General features: G+C 35.1%; 1 protein-coding gene across 1 annotated transcript in view; it reads left to right on the top strand.

The window, feature by feature from the left end:
• Positions 1 to 18,658, top strand: part of KLF12 (Kruppel like factor 12) — a 1,158,470-nt gene that overhangs the window by 105,448 nt on the left and 1,034,364 nt on the right. The window contains exon 3 of the mRNA XM_042927869.1: positions 10,892 to 10,996. The gene's annotated coding sequence lies outside the window, so the exon portion shown is untranslated. The remainder of the gene's footprint in view (positions 1 to 10,891; positions 10,997 to 18,658) is intronic.

The raw sequence follows: 18,658 nt of genomic DNA, 5'->3' as shown, positions 1-18,658 counted from the left end.
AAGGATTGCTAACAGGCTGGCATTATGTCCCATTCTTTCCTTTGAGAGTCATGAGTACACATGTCGTCAACGATCTCACTGGAGATTTTGTCCATAAAAATAACTCTGATGTGGCTTGAAGCACAACTTTTATGAGACTCTTCGATTTGTTTCCCAAAGGTCAAGTTCAATCCTGGTGGCTTGCCGTAGGAATGTTTTAATTTTTATTCAGTAATCCCTACTTCCTCTAACTGCCTTGCACATCCCATCACCCAGCAAATAAAAATCCAAGCAGTAAAGTTGGTTAGCTTAGCTAGGCATACTCTGTAAAACATGATGATTTATTCTTTCAGTGACCTTAATGATAGTTTTAGTGTAGTAAATTTTTTATTACAGTAAATTATTTATTGCAGGAGAGGCATGTGAGTCAACAAGGAATGCAGAAATAATAGTGAAGAAATTTATGTTGTTTTTCTGAAGTCTTTTTCCCCCCTCTTTGTGGTCCTAACAAAAAAACCTTCCATTATATGAAGTAAATTCTGGAAACAGCATGGGATTGTAAAGAGGGGAGACTCCATGTTCAGTTTCTAGGGGTTCTGTGAGAGCGGTTCTTCTCGTTCTTCATACTCTTTCTGGAGCCGGCTGGCTAACCTCCTGTCAGAAAAGCTTTTCAGTTGCTGTGTCTGGTAAAAGTCAAAATTCTAACATTTTCCAGGTTGATATTTATACAAGTGACATAAAAGCCTTCATTCAGTACATTACCAAGAATGTGCCTAACCTAGGGATAGTGGGGCAGATAAATCAGAGATCAGATTCCCTCCCCCACTCTTTGTTAAATCAATCATTTGCAGGACAGAATGTGACCAGTAGTTGTCACTTGAAATTAAAGATCTACATATTGTCTGTTACTCAGAATTCTCAAAACAGACATTGTTCCTATCTATTGTACAATGAAAGCACATGCAGAGTACCTCAGGGTTGTAACTATAAGCAATGTTGAAATCTTCTGCGAATCTGAAAATAAAGGTGACAGATGACTTTATAATCAAATATTTTGTTTACTTATTCACTCATTTATTTAGTAATTGATTGCTCCCACCCATTTAACGTACGTGGTAAATGACTACGAAGTTTGCATTAACCATGGTATTGGATTGGTCAGAACAGGTCTGTCAGTGACCTTGCCAAATAAAACAGTAAACCATACACCATTTTAATAGTGACTAAATTCCTGTCCTTTAAATGAGAAGTGTTAAATACTAAATAATTTTTTTTAATAATCCATGGTTAGCAATGCATTTTAAAGGCCAACATCTATTTGATGAAAAGTGATATCTTTTCTATTGTTTCCCAGAACCCCAAACACATTGCCTGACAATGACAATGATTCAATATTGATTTAACAAGTAAATATATGAATTCATTCCTCAGTTTAATGAGGTACATCGTCTTTATTTTTTTAAACTAAGTGTGATTTACTAATTTCTTTTTCTTTTTCTTTTTTTTTTTTTTTGGAGCTCTCAAATATCTGTGGATATCTTTGTTGCTTTCACAGGTGACAGGCAATTTAGCTAGAATAAAAATCTAGCATCAAACACCTTTTCCTTCAAACATTGAGATGGCACATTTATTGTCATTTTACATGGTTGCTCTTTAATCTGAGTCTGATCTCTTCCTGAGGTTTTCTGCTCCTCTTCTATTCTAATCATTCCTTTTTACATATTATTGAGGATCAAGTAGTTTTAAAGAAAAAGTTGGTTCTTAAACTACATAATATCTGAGGAATTATTTCTCTTTGAATTTTAAAGATACTGTTTCCCTTTTCCTTATCTGTGATATAATTTCTACCAGCTACATGTTTTATTTCAGTTTGTCATCTTGATGAAGGGAGATTTATGTACTTCTAGGGTTTCCCATTAGATGAGTACTCTTGATCTCACTCAGGCCAACCATTTGTGTGTAGATAACTCAGTTCTCTAAGACCCCAGGGTATTGGTACAAATATCAAAGCCACTGGTTCCATTGTTACCAAGAAGAGTAGTCGTAAAAGGTGCTCAACATCATTAGTCATTAGAGAAAGGCAAATTAAAATCACAATGATGTATCACCATATATTTATAAGAATGGCTACAAAGAAAAAAAAAAAGACTATCACGAGTTGCTAAGGACACAGATGAAATGGAACTCTTATACCCTGCTAATGGTAATGTCGAATGGTACAGTAACCTGGTAAAACAGTTTGTGGATTTCTTACAAAGCTCAGCATACATTTGCCATGTGATTGAGCTTTTCCACTCCTCAGTGTTTACCTGTAAAAAATAGAAACATATGTCGGAAGATTTTGTTTTTTTAAAATTTTTTTTAACTTTTTTTTTTTAATTTATTTTTGAGACAGAGACAGAGCATGAATGGGGGAGGGGCAGAGAGAGAGGGAGACACAGAATGGGAAGCAGGCTCCAGGCTCTGAGCCATCAGCCCAGAGCCCGACGCGGGGCTCGAACTCACGGACCGCGAGATCGTGACCTGAGCTGAAGTCGGACGCTTAACCGACTGAGCCACCCAGGCGCCCCTATGTCGGAAGATTTTGTATATGAATGTTCATAGCAACTTTATTTGTGATAGACCCAAACTGGAAGCCAGCCAAATGTCCATCAACAAATGAATGGATAAACAAACTGATACATTCATTCAACTGAATACTCTCAGCAGTAAAGCAGATGAACTATTTAAATATGCTACAGTATGGGTGAATCACAAAATAATTATGTTGTGTGAAAAAAAGCTAGATACAATAGAAAACATACTGTATAAGATTTATGTAAGATTCTAGAAAATGCAAATAAATTGATCATGACTGAAAGCAGGTCAATGGTTGCCTGGCAGTCAGCAAGGCATATGTGGAGGAGTTGGAGGGAAGGATTATAAACAGGCATGAGAGAATTTGGAGGAATGAATGATATCTTCATTATCTTGATGGTGGTGACGGTTTTCATAGATGTACCTATAGGTCCAAAGTTATCAAATTGTATGATTTATTTTTTAAGTTTATTCATTGATTTTTAAAAGAGAGACAGGTTAGAGGGAGAGAAAAATTCCAAGCAGGCTCCACACTCAGCATGGAGCCCGATGTGGGGCTCGATCTCACAAGCTTGAGATCATGACTTGAGTGGAAATCAAGAGCTGGATGCTTAAGCTTCACTGACTGAGCCACCCAGGCACCCCATCAAATTGTATGATTTAAAAACAGTTAATTGCATGCCAGTTTGTACCTCAAACTTTTAAAAGGATAAATAATAGTGTAAAAATATTTTTTAAAATGTTTTCAAATTTATAAGTTCCATACAGTTTTTATTCATGAGGCTTAATGATGGCCTGATACCATCATTTAGATGGGGACTAAAAAAATTTTTTTAAATATCACTGTGATGTTAGCCAGCATATCTAATAGCTAACTGTGATCGAGAAAAAGAAGACATAATTACTGAAGGAAAAAAAATGAATACACGAAAAATATGGTTCTAATCCAGAAATTCCTGGAAAGCAGCACCAGAGAAACCTGGCCAGGGCTTGAGAAAAGATCATATAAATGATGCAGGGCAGCTCTGCCAGGAAAAAGTTATAAATGACTGAAGGACTATGGTATTTGTGATGAGAAAGAAAATTAATCTTTTTTTGTAGCTCATACTTTCAAGTTTTTCTAGTTAGAGATGTCTACTTTAAAAAGCAAAAGAAGTGATTAAGGAGTAAAATTTGTCTTTAATTTTTTTGTAAGAGCAACATGCTCTGAGTGTTTGGATAAAATGTTCAAATTGAGGAAATGGCCATTTTTAAAGCAAAAGTAGAATTTTATTAAACTCAGAATGGACTCAATGTTTCCTTGAAATCTGCTTTGAGCCAATTGAGTTCCTAGCTACAGCTGAGGTTGATGAAACCATTTTGTATCTTATAAACTTCCAAGAGTATTGGGAAAAGTACAATAATGGGGCAGGAGAACTGATTCCCCTCCATATGTGGAGAGAAAAAATAAATCTCAGGTCTGTAGCCAACTCAACTCCTATGAGTCTCAAATTCATCCTCTGAAACACTAAGTAGTTTGAACTCTGTTAATTCTACTACAGCTATATAACTTAGAATTCTGTGTACTCAGATTAAAGGATATAAACACTTTCACATCATTTCTTAACTTTCTATGGATAGAATAGAAGAAGAATACTGTATGGGGGATTTAAATGAAGAAAAAGGAAAAGATTGCTATGCTGGCTATGCTAGCACTAAATTCATTTATAAGCAGAATAACCATAATAATAATTATTAATATTCTATTTTTCAGTTATGCTCTAAAACTCATCTTTTTAAATGCATTTTTAATGTATACAAATTATGGTGACATTCCAAGGTAAAATGTGCCTAAATAGTGTTAAATAAGTAATTTCCCTTAACCATAGATCTCTACAGTGCTCAAGTATTGATTTGGTTTGAATCTGTAGTTGTAACTACTTTTTCCTCTCAAATTCACTCCTAGAGGGATATATACATTCATATAGGACTTCCTCATACTGGAAGATCTCAAATAGAATGCTAGAAGTAAATAATTAAAAAGAAATATGAAAATCTAGACCATGGTAAGTTTTAGGAAATGTATTTGGAAAATCATACATATCTACTGGCATAATTCCCATGTTAGACATGATTTCTTCTATTGTGGTTGTTTCACCTGTGAAATAGGAAATCCCACAATTACTATTAAAACTCAAAATAAAGAGCCAATGAGCCAACAAAGCTATAAGAAACAAGCCAAACAAACAAACAAACAAACAAACAAGAAGGGGTAGGAAGGTAGTTTACTAATTCTATTTTAGGAGGCATTGGCTTAAAATATAATATAGGTGGGCAGGCAAATTGAAGGGGACAAGAGCAAGAGAGTAAACCTAGTGTAGTCCATAGGGAGTTTTTTTTTTTAAGTTTATTTATTTACTTAGAGAGCAAGCTGGGGAGGGGCAAAGAGAAGGAGGGTGAAAGAATCCCAAGGATGCTCCAAACTGCCAGTGTGGAGCCCCATGCAGGGCTCAAACTGTGAGATCATGACCTGAGCTAAAATCTAGAGTCGGATGTTTGAGCCGCCCAGGCATCCCAATTTTTTCATCTTATATAGAAGAAGTGATGCATCCCCCAGATTTGCACAAACTTTGGGGAAAATGGCTCTGTGGACACTGCCTGATCTTGGCCTAAGACATGAGGCAGTCATTTAGCTTGGCACCTGGAGCCATGAAAATGAGTTGGGTATCTGGCATATGCTGGGAAGATACATTTACTGTGGAGAGCTTGCTTTTCAGACAACTTCAACAGTTGAGTTGCTGATTAAGCTGTGTTGGAGGTACCTCTAAGAGCTCCAGGGACACTAGTATCATTCAAATTAGGAGTAAGTGGAATACCTCTCCAGTCACAAGAAGACACTAAGAAAAGTAGAAATCATGGAAATAGCCATTCACATTCCTCTCCCTTTATGCTTAAGCTAGAAGAAGCTTCTTGAGGAGGTTGGATATTGTGGATATACCCAGGTATTGTGGCCTATGGGCAAGACTGGTTAAATTTATTGCTTGAAATCTTCCTCAAGAGCCCTGGTAGAAAAATCATGTCTCTGTAACCTTTATTTGTAGATGTGGTTCTTCAATGGAATACTTGGAAATTTGTTATATCAATTTCATAGACCTATTTTATGGTTGCAAGTTCATCAATTTTTAAGACACTTTCATGGCAGTAGAATCCCCTTTCTAACATTGCTACCCAGCTTCAACATGTCCAAACAATGAGCAAATCATCATCTCCAGCAGCTGTTCAAAGGAAAGATCTTACCACTGAGAGATTCTTATATTAAAACCAAATCTAAATGCCTGAAACTTGTACTCTTTGGTGCCTGATTGGCCCTTAAACACACACACACATATTTTAAGAAGATGTTTTAAAAGGTCTTGTCTTTACTTAGGTTCAAATATGTGCATTATACTATACTGACTTGACCATGTATAGTGATGGTAAATACACAACTTTCCTAACAGCTATTGGTAATACAACCTGTTGAGGAAATTAATGTGAGATTATCTATCAAAACATTAAAAAATGCTTCCATTCAACAGAATAAGACTTTATTTTAAAGTTTATTAATTTTTAAAATTTGAGAGAGAAATCATGAGCGGGGAGAGAGAGAGAGAGAGAGAGAGAGAGAGAGAGAGAGAGAGAGAGAGAGAGAGAGAAAATATCCCAACCAGGCTCAGCACTGTCAGCACAGAGCCCAATGTGAGGCTTGATCCCATGAACTGCCAGATCATGGCCTAAGCCAAAATCAAGACCCAGTTGCTTAACTGACTGAGCCACCTACGTGCCCCAAGAGTTTCTTTAAAAATAGATGTTGTGAAGGACTGATAGGCTTCCATATTTGAGTGAAACTTCCAAGGATCCTACCACATAACTCTACTATCCTCTCGTGTCTCTTCAATTGTATTTGCCCTTTCTGCAATGGTCATTCCTTGCTCTGATTTTATTGAATAATGTAACACCTGACTCACATTCTTCCTCTCTGTCCCATATGCTGCCTTCATTTTTAGTCATTTCAGTGTCTGTAGAAGTTACATTTTCATTATTTTATATTCATAGATCCTTAACTTCCTTCTCATGCATGAGGTTAACAACTGTTAGAGCAACTGAATTCACTGGGCAAATGGTACCAATTACAAACTCATAATTTAAATTTAAGCCATAACATACCCAGAGATCCTTTTCCATTTCCATTTCCATTCCAATTCCCCATCATACAGCTTCTTTGAACATGTCTGGTCCCTATTGTGGTAATCATTTTGCAAAACATACATACATCAAACCATCATGCTGTTATACTTCATATGCACACAATGTTATGTGTCCATTACATCTCAGTAAAGCTGGAGACGAAAAAGACACAGTAGTATATTTGTGTAGTTTAGTAAAATACATACCATTATATAATATATATGTTATATGAAGATGATGCAATCAAAAATGTTTAAGAAGCACATTTTTTTTTTAAAAAAGCTGGTGTAAAAAGGAAATAAAACAGCAAATTTTTCTGGGAAGATACTTATCAATTAAGTTAAACCCAAATATTTTAATCTATTTTCCATAATGCTATTGATGGTTTGTATTGCCTTGGCTAATTCTCGAAATAAGTTTGACTTATTGTTTGACTATTTCAATCTATTGTACATTTTATATTTTCAATGCATTTTCACTTTTGGATGAATTTCAAGAGAGAGAGAGCACTATTCGTTGATCAACATAAAACTTATTAGCAATGCCTTTCTGGTATCTAAACTTTTTACTTTAATCTCAGTAACTTCCAAAACGACTTCAGTGTCTTTGTGGATAACTCAATCCAAGACACTTCGTTTACTAAGATGTTGTAATTGTCTTTATCTCTAAATTCAGAATCTGACCCATCTTGAAATATATTGAAACCTAGCATACTCTATTATATATGAAGTATTCAACTTCAATTTATCACTCTCTTTAACCATAACAAACCTATCCCTCCCAACTCTGTAACACCAATATGCCTACTCTTGGACCTTTGGAAACTTTCAGGACCCAGACTACTGCATTTCCTTTAATCTGTTTCTTTCTAGATTCACTTTCTTCCCTTTCTAATGTAGAGTCTAAATTTTATTGTATTGTACTTTAAATGTTTATTTTTGAGAGAGAACGTGAGTGAGGAAGGGGCAGAGAAGGAGAGGGAATCCTAAGCAGGCTCCGCACTGTCTGCGTGGAGCCCAACATGGGCTCAGACTCATGGACTGTGAGATCATGACCAGACCCTAAGTCAGACACTCAACCAACTGAGCCACCCAAGTGCCTGTAACCTAGATTCTAAAATCAGTCACCTCAGTCACTCTTTCACTATGATGCTGCCTCTCTTGCCCTTTGTCCTTCTGATGAAACCCCTTGTAAAACCATAGCTTTGGATTGACTCAACAGTTTTACCTCTTGGCTTTTTCACAAGTTAGGACTTTGAAAAATCACCAACATGAAATTTCTCCCTTCTTCAAAACTCCTGCTTTTGACATCACATTTCCTTTTAGTTATATCCAAGTTCTGAGCTTGTGAAAATTAAGCTGCTTTATACAGGAGTAAATACTTACTGCTACCACTTCAGTACAAATTCATTCCTTGTTTGTTTGTTTGTTTGTTTGTTTTCCAAGATGAACAATGACCTACAACATAGACCTTTTTTTTTTTTTAAGTATGCTACAGATGTGGGGCTTGAACTCACGACCGCTGAGATCAAGAATTGAGCTGAGATCAAGACTTAGATGCTTAAGCAACTGAGCCACCCCTGCACTGCTACATAGACCCTTTTTATCTTTATTTTATTTGTCATTGTTGACCATTCTCTGCTTTCAGCCAGAAATACCTCCTTAGGTTTTGTGACATTATTTTCTCCTGGATCTCATCCTATTTTTCTGGACTTCTTAGTTTCCTTTGTGGGCTCATGTTTTTCTGTCCATTCTTGAAATATTCACATTCTCGAAGTTGTCTCCATTGGCACTGTGTTCCTTTTACTATTCATACTCATAAGGTTACTTAAACCACATTCATGGTTTCAATTACCACTTACATGTTACATTTTTAGCCCTAAATTCTGCCCTGAACTCAAGACCCATAAATCCAGCTGGTTCCTGGAAATCTCATTTATGCATCTTACAGGAATTTTGAATTGTACATGTTCTAAAAATGACCTAGTAATTTCAACTAAAATCTATTTCTCAACTGTATTCTCTCTAAATGAAGGACATGAAAATCCCCTCATCCATGGATGCTAGAAACATAGGAGTCATCCTTGACTTTTGTCGCTCATTTAGTCTCCATATCCAGTCATTTCTAGGGTTCTGCTGATACAACTATTTTACTTTGTCATAAGTGTTTCTACTGATTCATCTATTGCAATGCTGTTAAATGATAATTGTTGAAGTCCTCATTCTTCCTTTTCAGAAGCATTTGCAAATGGATAGGCTCTCATAAATATCATGTGGTGACCAGGGCTCTAAAACATACAGCAGATGACACTGCTCCCTCCCTTTCCACACTGATGTGAAAATACCAGCAGCCTTGAAAGTAGCCTCCCTCAGAATGGAGCATCTAATGAAGTGTTATCATAATGCTTAATGAGAGAAAACACATACTGATTCTTATTTTCATGGAGCGTGTTTACAACTAAGATCTCATAGAGTAGGAATCAGAAGTCAAGATGAGACCTTGGGAAATTTACTAAGTGTTTTTTTTTTAATTATTTCATAGATGATCTTCCTATAACCCTATGAAATAAATATTAGGCAAGATAATTAATGTGGAGCACATAGGTGCTAAATATGTTTTTCTCATTCCTTTTGTGTTTGTTTTTAATGTTTTCCTGAGTATTTTCTATGTATCAGTCTTGGACTGCTCACTCTGAGTCTGTTTGAAGGGAAGAGAGCTTCTAAAGCATCATGCACATTTATGGAACTACCATGTCAATGAATATATATATTCTCATTGAGAGCCATCACTTATGACTAGAAACATGAACTCTTACAAGATCCTATACAAAAGCAACATCTAAAACATTAACAGCAATTATTTTTTAGCTGAAAGAAAAAAAAAACTTAGTAAATTGAAGCCAATATATATTTCATCAAATGACAGAAGCCTAACTCTTGTTGGAATTGTGTAACAGCAAATATTGGTGAGAAGATTAGTAACGGCAACTACACAGGAAAGAATGATATAAATAAAGTAATAATTGAAGGGATTTGTAGCTTGTCATCCATAAAAAAAGCATTACTTTCTACATAGTTAAAAAGGCAACCAACACAAGCCAGGATATTCTCCTCAAGAGATAGTAAGGCTATGTGCCAATTGACCTAAAGGAAAGTAAACCATTGCTTGAGCCTTGAAACACAATCCACAGAATCTTTGGGTATCACCATTCATGAATACGTTTGTACTCCCAGAGGGCTGGCTATATTTATAGGTGACCAGTATATAAGTCTTTGTAAAAGTTATGGTCTCTTCTTTTTTACTATAATAGCTTGAGATTTAAGAATAGAAAAAAAAAAAAAATCCTGACTTCTAAGTGAGTGGATACATAAGATAGCCATGATGAAAAACAAAAGCTTGAAATAAGAACTATTTTCATAACAGAGGAAAATTTATTAAATTTTTAGCAACAGTAATGCACGTTCATGAGTATGTCTTAATGTAAAAAAATTCCATGAAAAGAATAGTTTTCCAAATACCAGAATTTTCAGGACCGTGTAAAAGTTCATTAAATACAGCAAGTTTAGTATCAAAATCATGCAGATCTATTTCATACTTACAAATTTGACAATTTGACAGAATTGGGAAATTACTTGAGTGAAATCAATTTTTCATTGAAAAAAGATTAAGACAATTACAACAATTGATTTGTTGAATTGCATAACTGTTCGATAAGTCATCTTTTTTATCATTCTTGTAAATCTGATGATTTATAAGTGATAAATATGCCTTCAGAGAAAAGAGAATGCTCTAGAGGAAAAAAGAATCCTTTTCAGTTATTTTTCAGTGCAAGAGGGAAAGTGAATCATGCTTTAAGAAAAGCTGTAATTTTGGAAAATGTTTGCTTATATAATTGCAAATAAAATTAAGATTCTAGAAGTTCAAACACTTCTGGTAATGGTTTAGTTAGTAATGTAATTAACCCCCTTTGGACTAAAGCTGTTTCTTTTGATTATGCAACCAAGGTAGTAAGTTGATGACAGCTTCATCACCTTCCTTTGAACTTTTATCAATAATTCATCAAAGAAGAATAAGTTTCCATCGCTCATTCTGAGTTTTTAAAATGATACTTTTATTTGACCCCCTATAGATACCAGAAGGGCCATGCTGGGCCTTTAGTGTCTTCTTGACTAGCCCCTCACTCTCCAAGCCACATCTAAGAAAAGCCTTCTACACATCAGGTTTCCCAGTGGAGGTAAGATTCTCATAGGGCCATAGGACCCTCACTTCAGATCGTAAGTTAAACTGGCATCTAAGTATCTTTCGGACTCTAGTCTTTGTGCTCTGTGGTATTATGTATATTGTGATGATATCTAGGTGTAACTAGTTTTTGGAATGATTTTCTTTTTTCCTCTTAGTCTTTATTTTTATATTTTAAAATTACTATAAAACTAATTCTAAATATTTTTATATTTAATAAGTGGACTGAGCTGTCTAATAACAGATAGTATTTTTTTTTCCACCAAGCATTAGAAGAACAAATATACTCTTGTCCTGACAAGCTAACATGGAATCAACCTCTAACTCATTATTTGACTTGGTTCTATTTTGAGTTATGAAAAAGAGTTATTTGGAATTGCTGTTCCTCAGCTGCAAATATTAGATCAATAATCTGGTATTTCTTAGAATTCATAAACTATTAGAAAATCTCACAAATTGAACATATATGCTTCACGTATCCTTTACCAAATAACTGTTCTTAGAATTTCTTTTTGTACTTTATATTTACTTAAATATATCCATATTCATATTGACAAAGTTGGGTGTCCAGATCTTAAAACAATTGAAGTTGGGGAAAATGCCACTTGAGAGATGGTAAATGGTTTCTAAATTTCAGTGCAGATGAGCGAATTTAGGCTGGGGATTAAACCTCTTTTGTTATGGGAGACACCAGTTTTGTGAGCAGTTTTAACAAACTAGACATGAAGCAGGTATTTTACTTTATGCTACTTGGGAGACCCAGAATTGGAGAAGTAGTTCCCATCACAAGCAAAAAAAATTGTATCTATATATGGTGGTGGATGTTAACTACTAGCTAGATTTGTGGTGATCATTTCACAGTATATGCATATGTAGAATTGCTTTGCTGTACACCTGAAACTAATATAATGTTAATATATCTCGATTTAAAAAATACAGGTGCCATGGACTGAAATGTTAAATTGAGCATATACTTATTAAGAGTATGCCCTCTAGAAGAGCCAAATATATTTTCTCCTAAACACGGCTTTTGGCTAGACTCTCTGAAAATTAAATGTCTGTCATTGACAGATGGGTCTTTCTCTCTCATTCTCTCATTCCTTATTTCCGCTACATATTTGTTCCCTGATGATAAGAAGACTCAAAAGATATGCAAACATAATCTCCTCCTTAAAGAAAAATATTGTAAAGACCTGGTTGTGACTTTGATGTGATGCTTTCCAAACTTTGGAAAATACAGCCTTGGCTATTAAGATAGTTCCCCCCCCCCTCCCCCAATGCCTCCACCCTGACTACCACTTGGGCAGGCAGGAAACAGGTCTTGGACTGAGATTTTAGACTGAGGTGGGCAGGGGAATGCTACTCTTCTTTCTATAATCAGGAACATATACATAGATTCTCAAAAGGAAGGACACGGTATAAAAGAATTTCAGTTGGGAAGAGGTAAGTGATTTCTATAATATGTTGGCAGGTAAAATGCTAAGAACTATTTAAAGGGCTAAAGAGAATAAGTGACTACCTGTGGAAGAACTAGTTTTCTTTTCTTTTCCTGCATTACAATTATCCTCCATTTGCCTGTGGTTTCCACTTGGTCTTAGCTGTGCTTTGGGCGTCCTCAGGCAGGCTGTGTGCATACTGAAGAAGAAGCAACCCAGAGAGTCTAATGGTGTCACTGCATGCAGTCCTCAGTAGTGGGGGCAACTGTGACTTAACATATTGTTACTTGTATAAAAAGGAAGAGTGACTCCTGAAGGCTGAAAAAATGGGCACCATCTGGATGACATTAAGATTTAAGGAAAGTGTAATCATCATCAATATCACCTTTGTCATCAACAATTATAATGCCTGACATTTCTAGAGTACTTTTTTGAAAGTGCTTTGCCATAAAATCATCTTACTTGCTTATTATCTGAGACTTTATGAAATATCATTGGGAAATACCAGTTTCACAAGAAATCAGTTTAATAATAAAAGAGACACTTAATCACTTTGAGATATTTTAGTGCCCCAAAACTGTGTGTAGTAATAATAATGTACATTTAGTGAATTTTCACTATGGGCAAGTATATTCTTAAATTTTTTCTTTATATTAATTTTCCACATTTATACATATGTATAAAATGCACAAATACACATACATAAAATACATAAATATATACATACAAAAATACATACAGAATACGCTGCATTTATTTTTGCATCTAATTTTCCCAGCAACCCTGTGAGACAGGAACTCTGATAACCTTCATTGTCCAGGCTCAGAAGCAGAGGTGTAAGTAGACTAAATAACTTACTCTGTGATGTGAAGGGGGATTTAAATCGAGACTATTGAATTGCAGGGATTTCTTAGCCTCTGCTCATAGGACATCAGTTTACTCATGTTCTCAAGGCAGTTTCAGAAATCGTTCCCATGCTTTAGGAGATGGTTGAAAATATTGAGATAATCTGATTTAAGTTGTATTTCAAGGGAAAATACTTCCCACTTGTTTTATATTCATCATATTTATAGTCAGTAAGTATTTATAATATTTGTAAGTGGGGATACATTTAAATGCAATGTCATGCACTTTGAAACTATAACATATTTTTGTTACTTGGTTTAAAATTCATCACAGAAGTCATTTTTCTCCCAAGAAATGTCTGAGTACATTAGCTTAAAAGATGATATTGGCAAGCTGATAGTATGCATATTTCAAAAAGAATGTTCAGCTGCACTTAATGTGCATTTGTGAGAAATGGCTGTATATTCATGGTCTCTATGAAGGGCTAGGCTTATTTATCATTCTTTTCCTAACCATTCTGTCTTTGCAAACTGTCAGTCACCTTAACTGGAGAATGAAAAAAAAAACCCAGCTGTTTTCTAAATTAAGGTTTCTAATATGTAAACATTGCCCTATATGTGAAAATAGAATTTACCTTAATTGGTAAAGACCAATTGTTTCAAGTGAGATGTTTGAAGAGAAGAAAAAATACTACAACTTATGGTACTGTTCTGCGTTGATTACATAATGGAAACCTACATCATGCTTGAAAAGGTCCTAAATGTTAGCAAACATCATTTTACTCTTAACAGTAAACTCTGTTACAAGCTTTGTATAGCTGTGGGGCTGACATGGAAAGAGTTTGTAAATGCACCAGAAGTTTGTGCCAATTTGATAATTAAAGGAACAAGTAGGAAAAACTACAGAAGCATGAAAAGGGGCAAGAGAAAGAGAGGCTAGCTATGTGCATGACATGAGAAGACATTAAAATTAAATAAAAATGGAGGTTTCATGATTTAAATTTATTTAGGGAATCAGAAATAACTACTAGTTGTATGTCATAATTGACCATGAAAATGTAGTTATTGAAAGCTGCTTATCCATTAAGAATGCAATAAATGATGTGTGTGACCCAAGTGCTTGGGTATAGGAGGAGCCCAGGAATAAATGGGAAAGGTGAATCAATACTATTTAGGGTGCTGACTGCTGCTCTAAGGAAGGACAACTTATGGCTGTAGGAAGTACTTTGTTGAGCAGTAAGCATATATCTTCCTACAAAAAAGTATTTAAATATTCTGTAGGTTAATACTCAGCAGCCATCAAATGGATAGAAATAAGTAGGTTTAACATGACAATCACCAAGAACCCTTGGGAGTAGACTGTTTTCGAGAACTAGAACCTATTCTAGGAGAAGAAGCTTGAGGAATGATGTTCTAGGTTCTTATAATGGTAAAAGCAATCTTTCTCAATTGTAGTTGGATAAGCATTTCTATTAGAATCAAGTGCGATGTTAGAAATGAGAGTTCCCTGTACCCAGCTTAGACTTTCCAGAATTTCCAGGGGTGGGCCCAGGAACCTGCATGCATTTAAAAATTTTTCCAAGTGATTCTTATACCCATAGGCAAAAATCAGCTTACTAAAAAGAGTGTTTGGATGGAAGGAATCCTTATGTAATAGAATTTTGAGTGGGGTAGTAAGTCTGTTGTAAAAGACAAACATGTGGAAGATTCAGAAAAGAAAATACATGGGACATTTTAAAGAGGTAGGGGATTTTTTTCATCAATGGCAACTTAGATCTTCTTGAAGAGGACTTATCACTACCCATCCGGAGGAGAGTTCAGGCAGGAAGGCCCAGGGACTGCAGGCAGAAGAGGTCCTCTCAATTCTACAGGGTCATGGGGGTTGATGATGACATCACATCGGTCCAAGAGGTCACAGAGGTGTTAGGTGGTAGCTTTGTGCAGGGTTACTGTGGTGCCTGCATTCTTGGACTTGGATTTCAAAACAATGTGATAGAGTCTTGGTCAATCTCTTACATTTACTGAAGACCACTCCTTTCCATTAAAGCAAGTGGGAATTCATTACCTCAAGGTAAAAATCTCAGATACAGCTCTAGACATTCCATGTTATGAAAGAAAACTCCAGGATTGGCTGGGTATGGGGTGTGAGAGGAGTACCGGTGACAGTTTCAATTCTTCCAGTTGGTGTTATGACACTGAAAGAAAATAAAACCATGAAAAGTAAACAGCAGGGCATATAGATGGTAATGAATTAAATAAAGAGTTTCTGGAAGGGGGTTAGCATATACTTACTGAAAAACATGGAAAGCATGTTTGGAAGAAGAACGATAAATTTTTATCACTTGGTTTTAATCTGAATTTTTAGGGGTAGAAAGAAAAACTAATAAAATTGCTATACAAGATTGCAGGTAGAAGACAAAAATAAAAGCCACATGAGGAAGGGCCATGGCAGGAAAAAAAAATGCCCATAATTTTCAGATGGATAAAAACAGAGAGTAATACTTCTGGTTCCATGTACCTGTGCATTAAACGACACCTGTGTGTTGTTACCAAAGCAAAATGAAACTTTTAATACAGGAATACAGTGTTATGATAGGCATAGCTGAGACTTTACTTGGGACTCAATTAATATAATATGATATTAGAAAGGAATAATTTAATTTAAAGATACTAAATCTAAAACAAGGAACAGTTTTGTAGAATAAGGACCAATGACTTGTGATAAAGATCACAAAACTCAGGGAGCCAAACTAAAAATGGGAAATTCAGCTCCCTCAGCAAATCCTGCCAACATTATTCCTTCCAAGTAGAACAATCTTTAAAACAAACTTATTTTTCCTTACCATATTCATTGTTAATATTTTGTTGCATTTTTTCCCAGCATTTTACTTACTTTTACATTGTGTTTTAACAGGAGATATGAGTTTTAGATGGCAAGTTTTGTTAATATTCTATAACAAGCATGTTTTTGTATCATTAGTTTTTAATAGATATTTTAATGATTGCATAATATGGATGACCCATAAATATACTTAATCATCTGTTGTTACACATTTATATTCTTTTGACTATTTTTCCTATCCTAAGGGTATAGTGAAAAGGTTTCATTAAGATAGAATTCTAGAAAAATAATTACGGTCAAAGAATATAAACACTTTCTGGTTTCTGGACACAGTTTGCATAATTCTTTTCCAAAAATGTCATTCCAATAGGCAGTTTCACCAGAATTTTGTGAGTATGTCTATGTCAGTATGCCTCCTTAGTACTAAATATTAATAATTATTTGTAATGTATTATTTTAATGTGCTAAATATTAATTATTTTTTAACTAATTTGAGAAGCAAATTAATACACTTAATGAATTGTGCTGAGGTTGAATTTTTGTTTGTTAGCTATTTTATTTCTCTGTGTATATGTTTGTATGTGTGTGTGAAATTAATTCTTATGCCTTGGTAACTATGAGACTTGTATTTTTCCTCCATTTATGTGTACTCATTATACAGCTAATTCTCAGTCTATGATTTATCACCCAGTGTGGTTTGTAGTGTTGTTTGGAATGTCTAAGGTTTAGGTGTGTGTAGCATCTAACTTTGGTTTTCTGTGCTGTTGGAGATTTCCCACTTTTTATCTATGTTGGCCATTTTATGATATTTTTAGAGGGGTTGCAAGGAGCTAGATGCTTCTGTGTGCACACAGTTGCTCATCCCATGATGACTCTTTTGACACGGTCTTGGGTTTTTATGTATGCACCCCTAGGAATAGGGTTTTCTTTTCTTTTTTATTTTTTTCAATTTTAGAGAGAGAGAGTGAGCAGGGGAGAGGGGCAGAGGGAAAGACAAAGAATCTTAAGCAGACTCCATGCTGAGTAGGACATGGAGTGGAGCTCGATCCCACCACATTTAGGATCATGACCTGAGCAGAAATCGAGGGTTGGACCCTCAACTGACTGAGCCACTCGGGCACCCAGGGTTTTCTTTCAGAAAGATATTTTTTGTCTGAAAAATGGAACAGTTTTGTCTAGGTCTGGCTCCTTGGGGATATTTGTAAGCTTTAACTTGGCATCCTGAAGCACTTCTGGCCCGGAATTTCCCAGGTCATATTTGGTGTCCTGAAACCAAAGACTGCATCTTTACTACCGAGAGAGCTTTAAACAAATGATTCTTGTAGATCCATCAGAAAATACTAGATAGTTCTCTGGATGTATTGTTATTATTCTTATCATAGCTTAATAATTTTGAAATTTACACTCTAATTTGGTAATTAAACAGGTATCCTTATTCATTTTTGAATTAACCAGTTGCTACTGAGAATTGAATCTTTTAAGGTTAGATTTGTTATGTATTGGGATTATTTTTTTCAATAAAGCAAATTTTGTTATATACACAACCAGGGTTCTGACCCATTGTACATGCTCCGAATAAGCTTCTAAAAAAGACCTAAAGTGAGTAATCCTAAGAACTGCTTTTTCTCTAACTTTGTATGATGTGTAATAAAGTTTCTTCTTTTTTCTTTTTCTTTCCCTTTTCTTAACTTTCTTTTTATTAGTTATCCTTTCTTCCAACTTTTTTTTATTATTAAAGGCTAATAATTTTGAGAACAGCTTTGGTTGTCTTTCATAGTTTTTGGTATCAATTAGTCACTTTTTAATTTTTTCTAGGTAGTTTTTAATTTCTCTGTGAGTTCTTTTTTGCTCTAAGCATCAGCTAGGAATGTATTTGGTTTTCAAGTAATTTTCTTGCCACATTTTTGCTATTCCCATGTTTCATGGATTAAAATCAGAAAGTGTGACCTCTGCCTTTTAGAGTTGTTAAGCAGTGCCTAGGTGGCTTGATTGGTTAAGCGTCTGACTTTGGGTTGGGGCATGATCTCCTGGTTAGGTTTGTGAGTTCGAGCCCTGCTTCGGGCTCTGTGCTGACAGCTCAGACCCTGAAGCCTGCTTTGGATTCTGTCTCCCTGTCTCTCTGCCCCTCCCCCACTCATCCTCATTCTCTCTCTCTCTCTCTCTCTCTCTCTCTCCAAAATAAACATTAAAAAAATAAAATTGTTAAAATTTTCTTTATGGACAAGTTCGTATTGATTTTCATAAATGTCTCATGTGATATGCAAAATTTTTATATTTATATTTATTGCTATGTGCTATATTCCATATGGGTTTATGTCTACTGTCTCTTAAATGTTACCTTTTAACATCACAATCTTTTTCCTAAATAAGTTATTTTGTTTCAAGAGCTTGCATCATATATTTCTGAGTGGTCTATTATCATTTGTTTAGATTATCTATATAAATTATAAAGTTCATCGCTCACCACTGTTGTAGCTCTTATTTATTTTTCCCTCTTGTGAAGTTTTGTTTCTACTTCATTTCTGTTAGGTTAA

Source organism: Panthera leo, chromosome A1 (genome assembly GCF_018350215.1).
Source record: "Panthera leo isolate Ple1 chromosome A1, P.leo_Ple1_pat1.1, whole genome shotgun sequence".
NCBI lineage: Eukaryota > Metazoa > Chordata > Mammalia > Carnivora > Felidae > Panthera > Panthera leo.
This window is presented reverse-complemented; position numbering and strand designations above follow the sequence as displayed.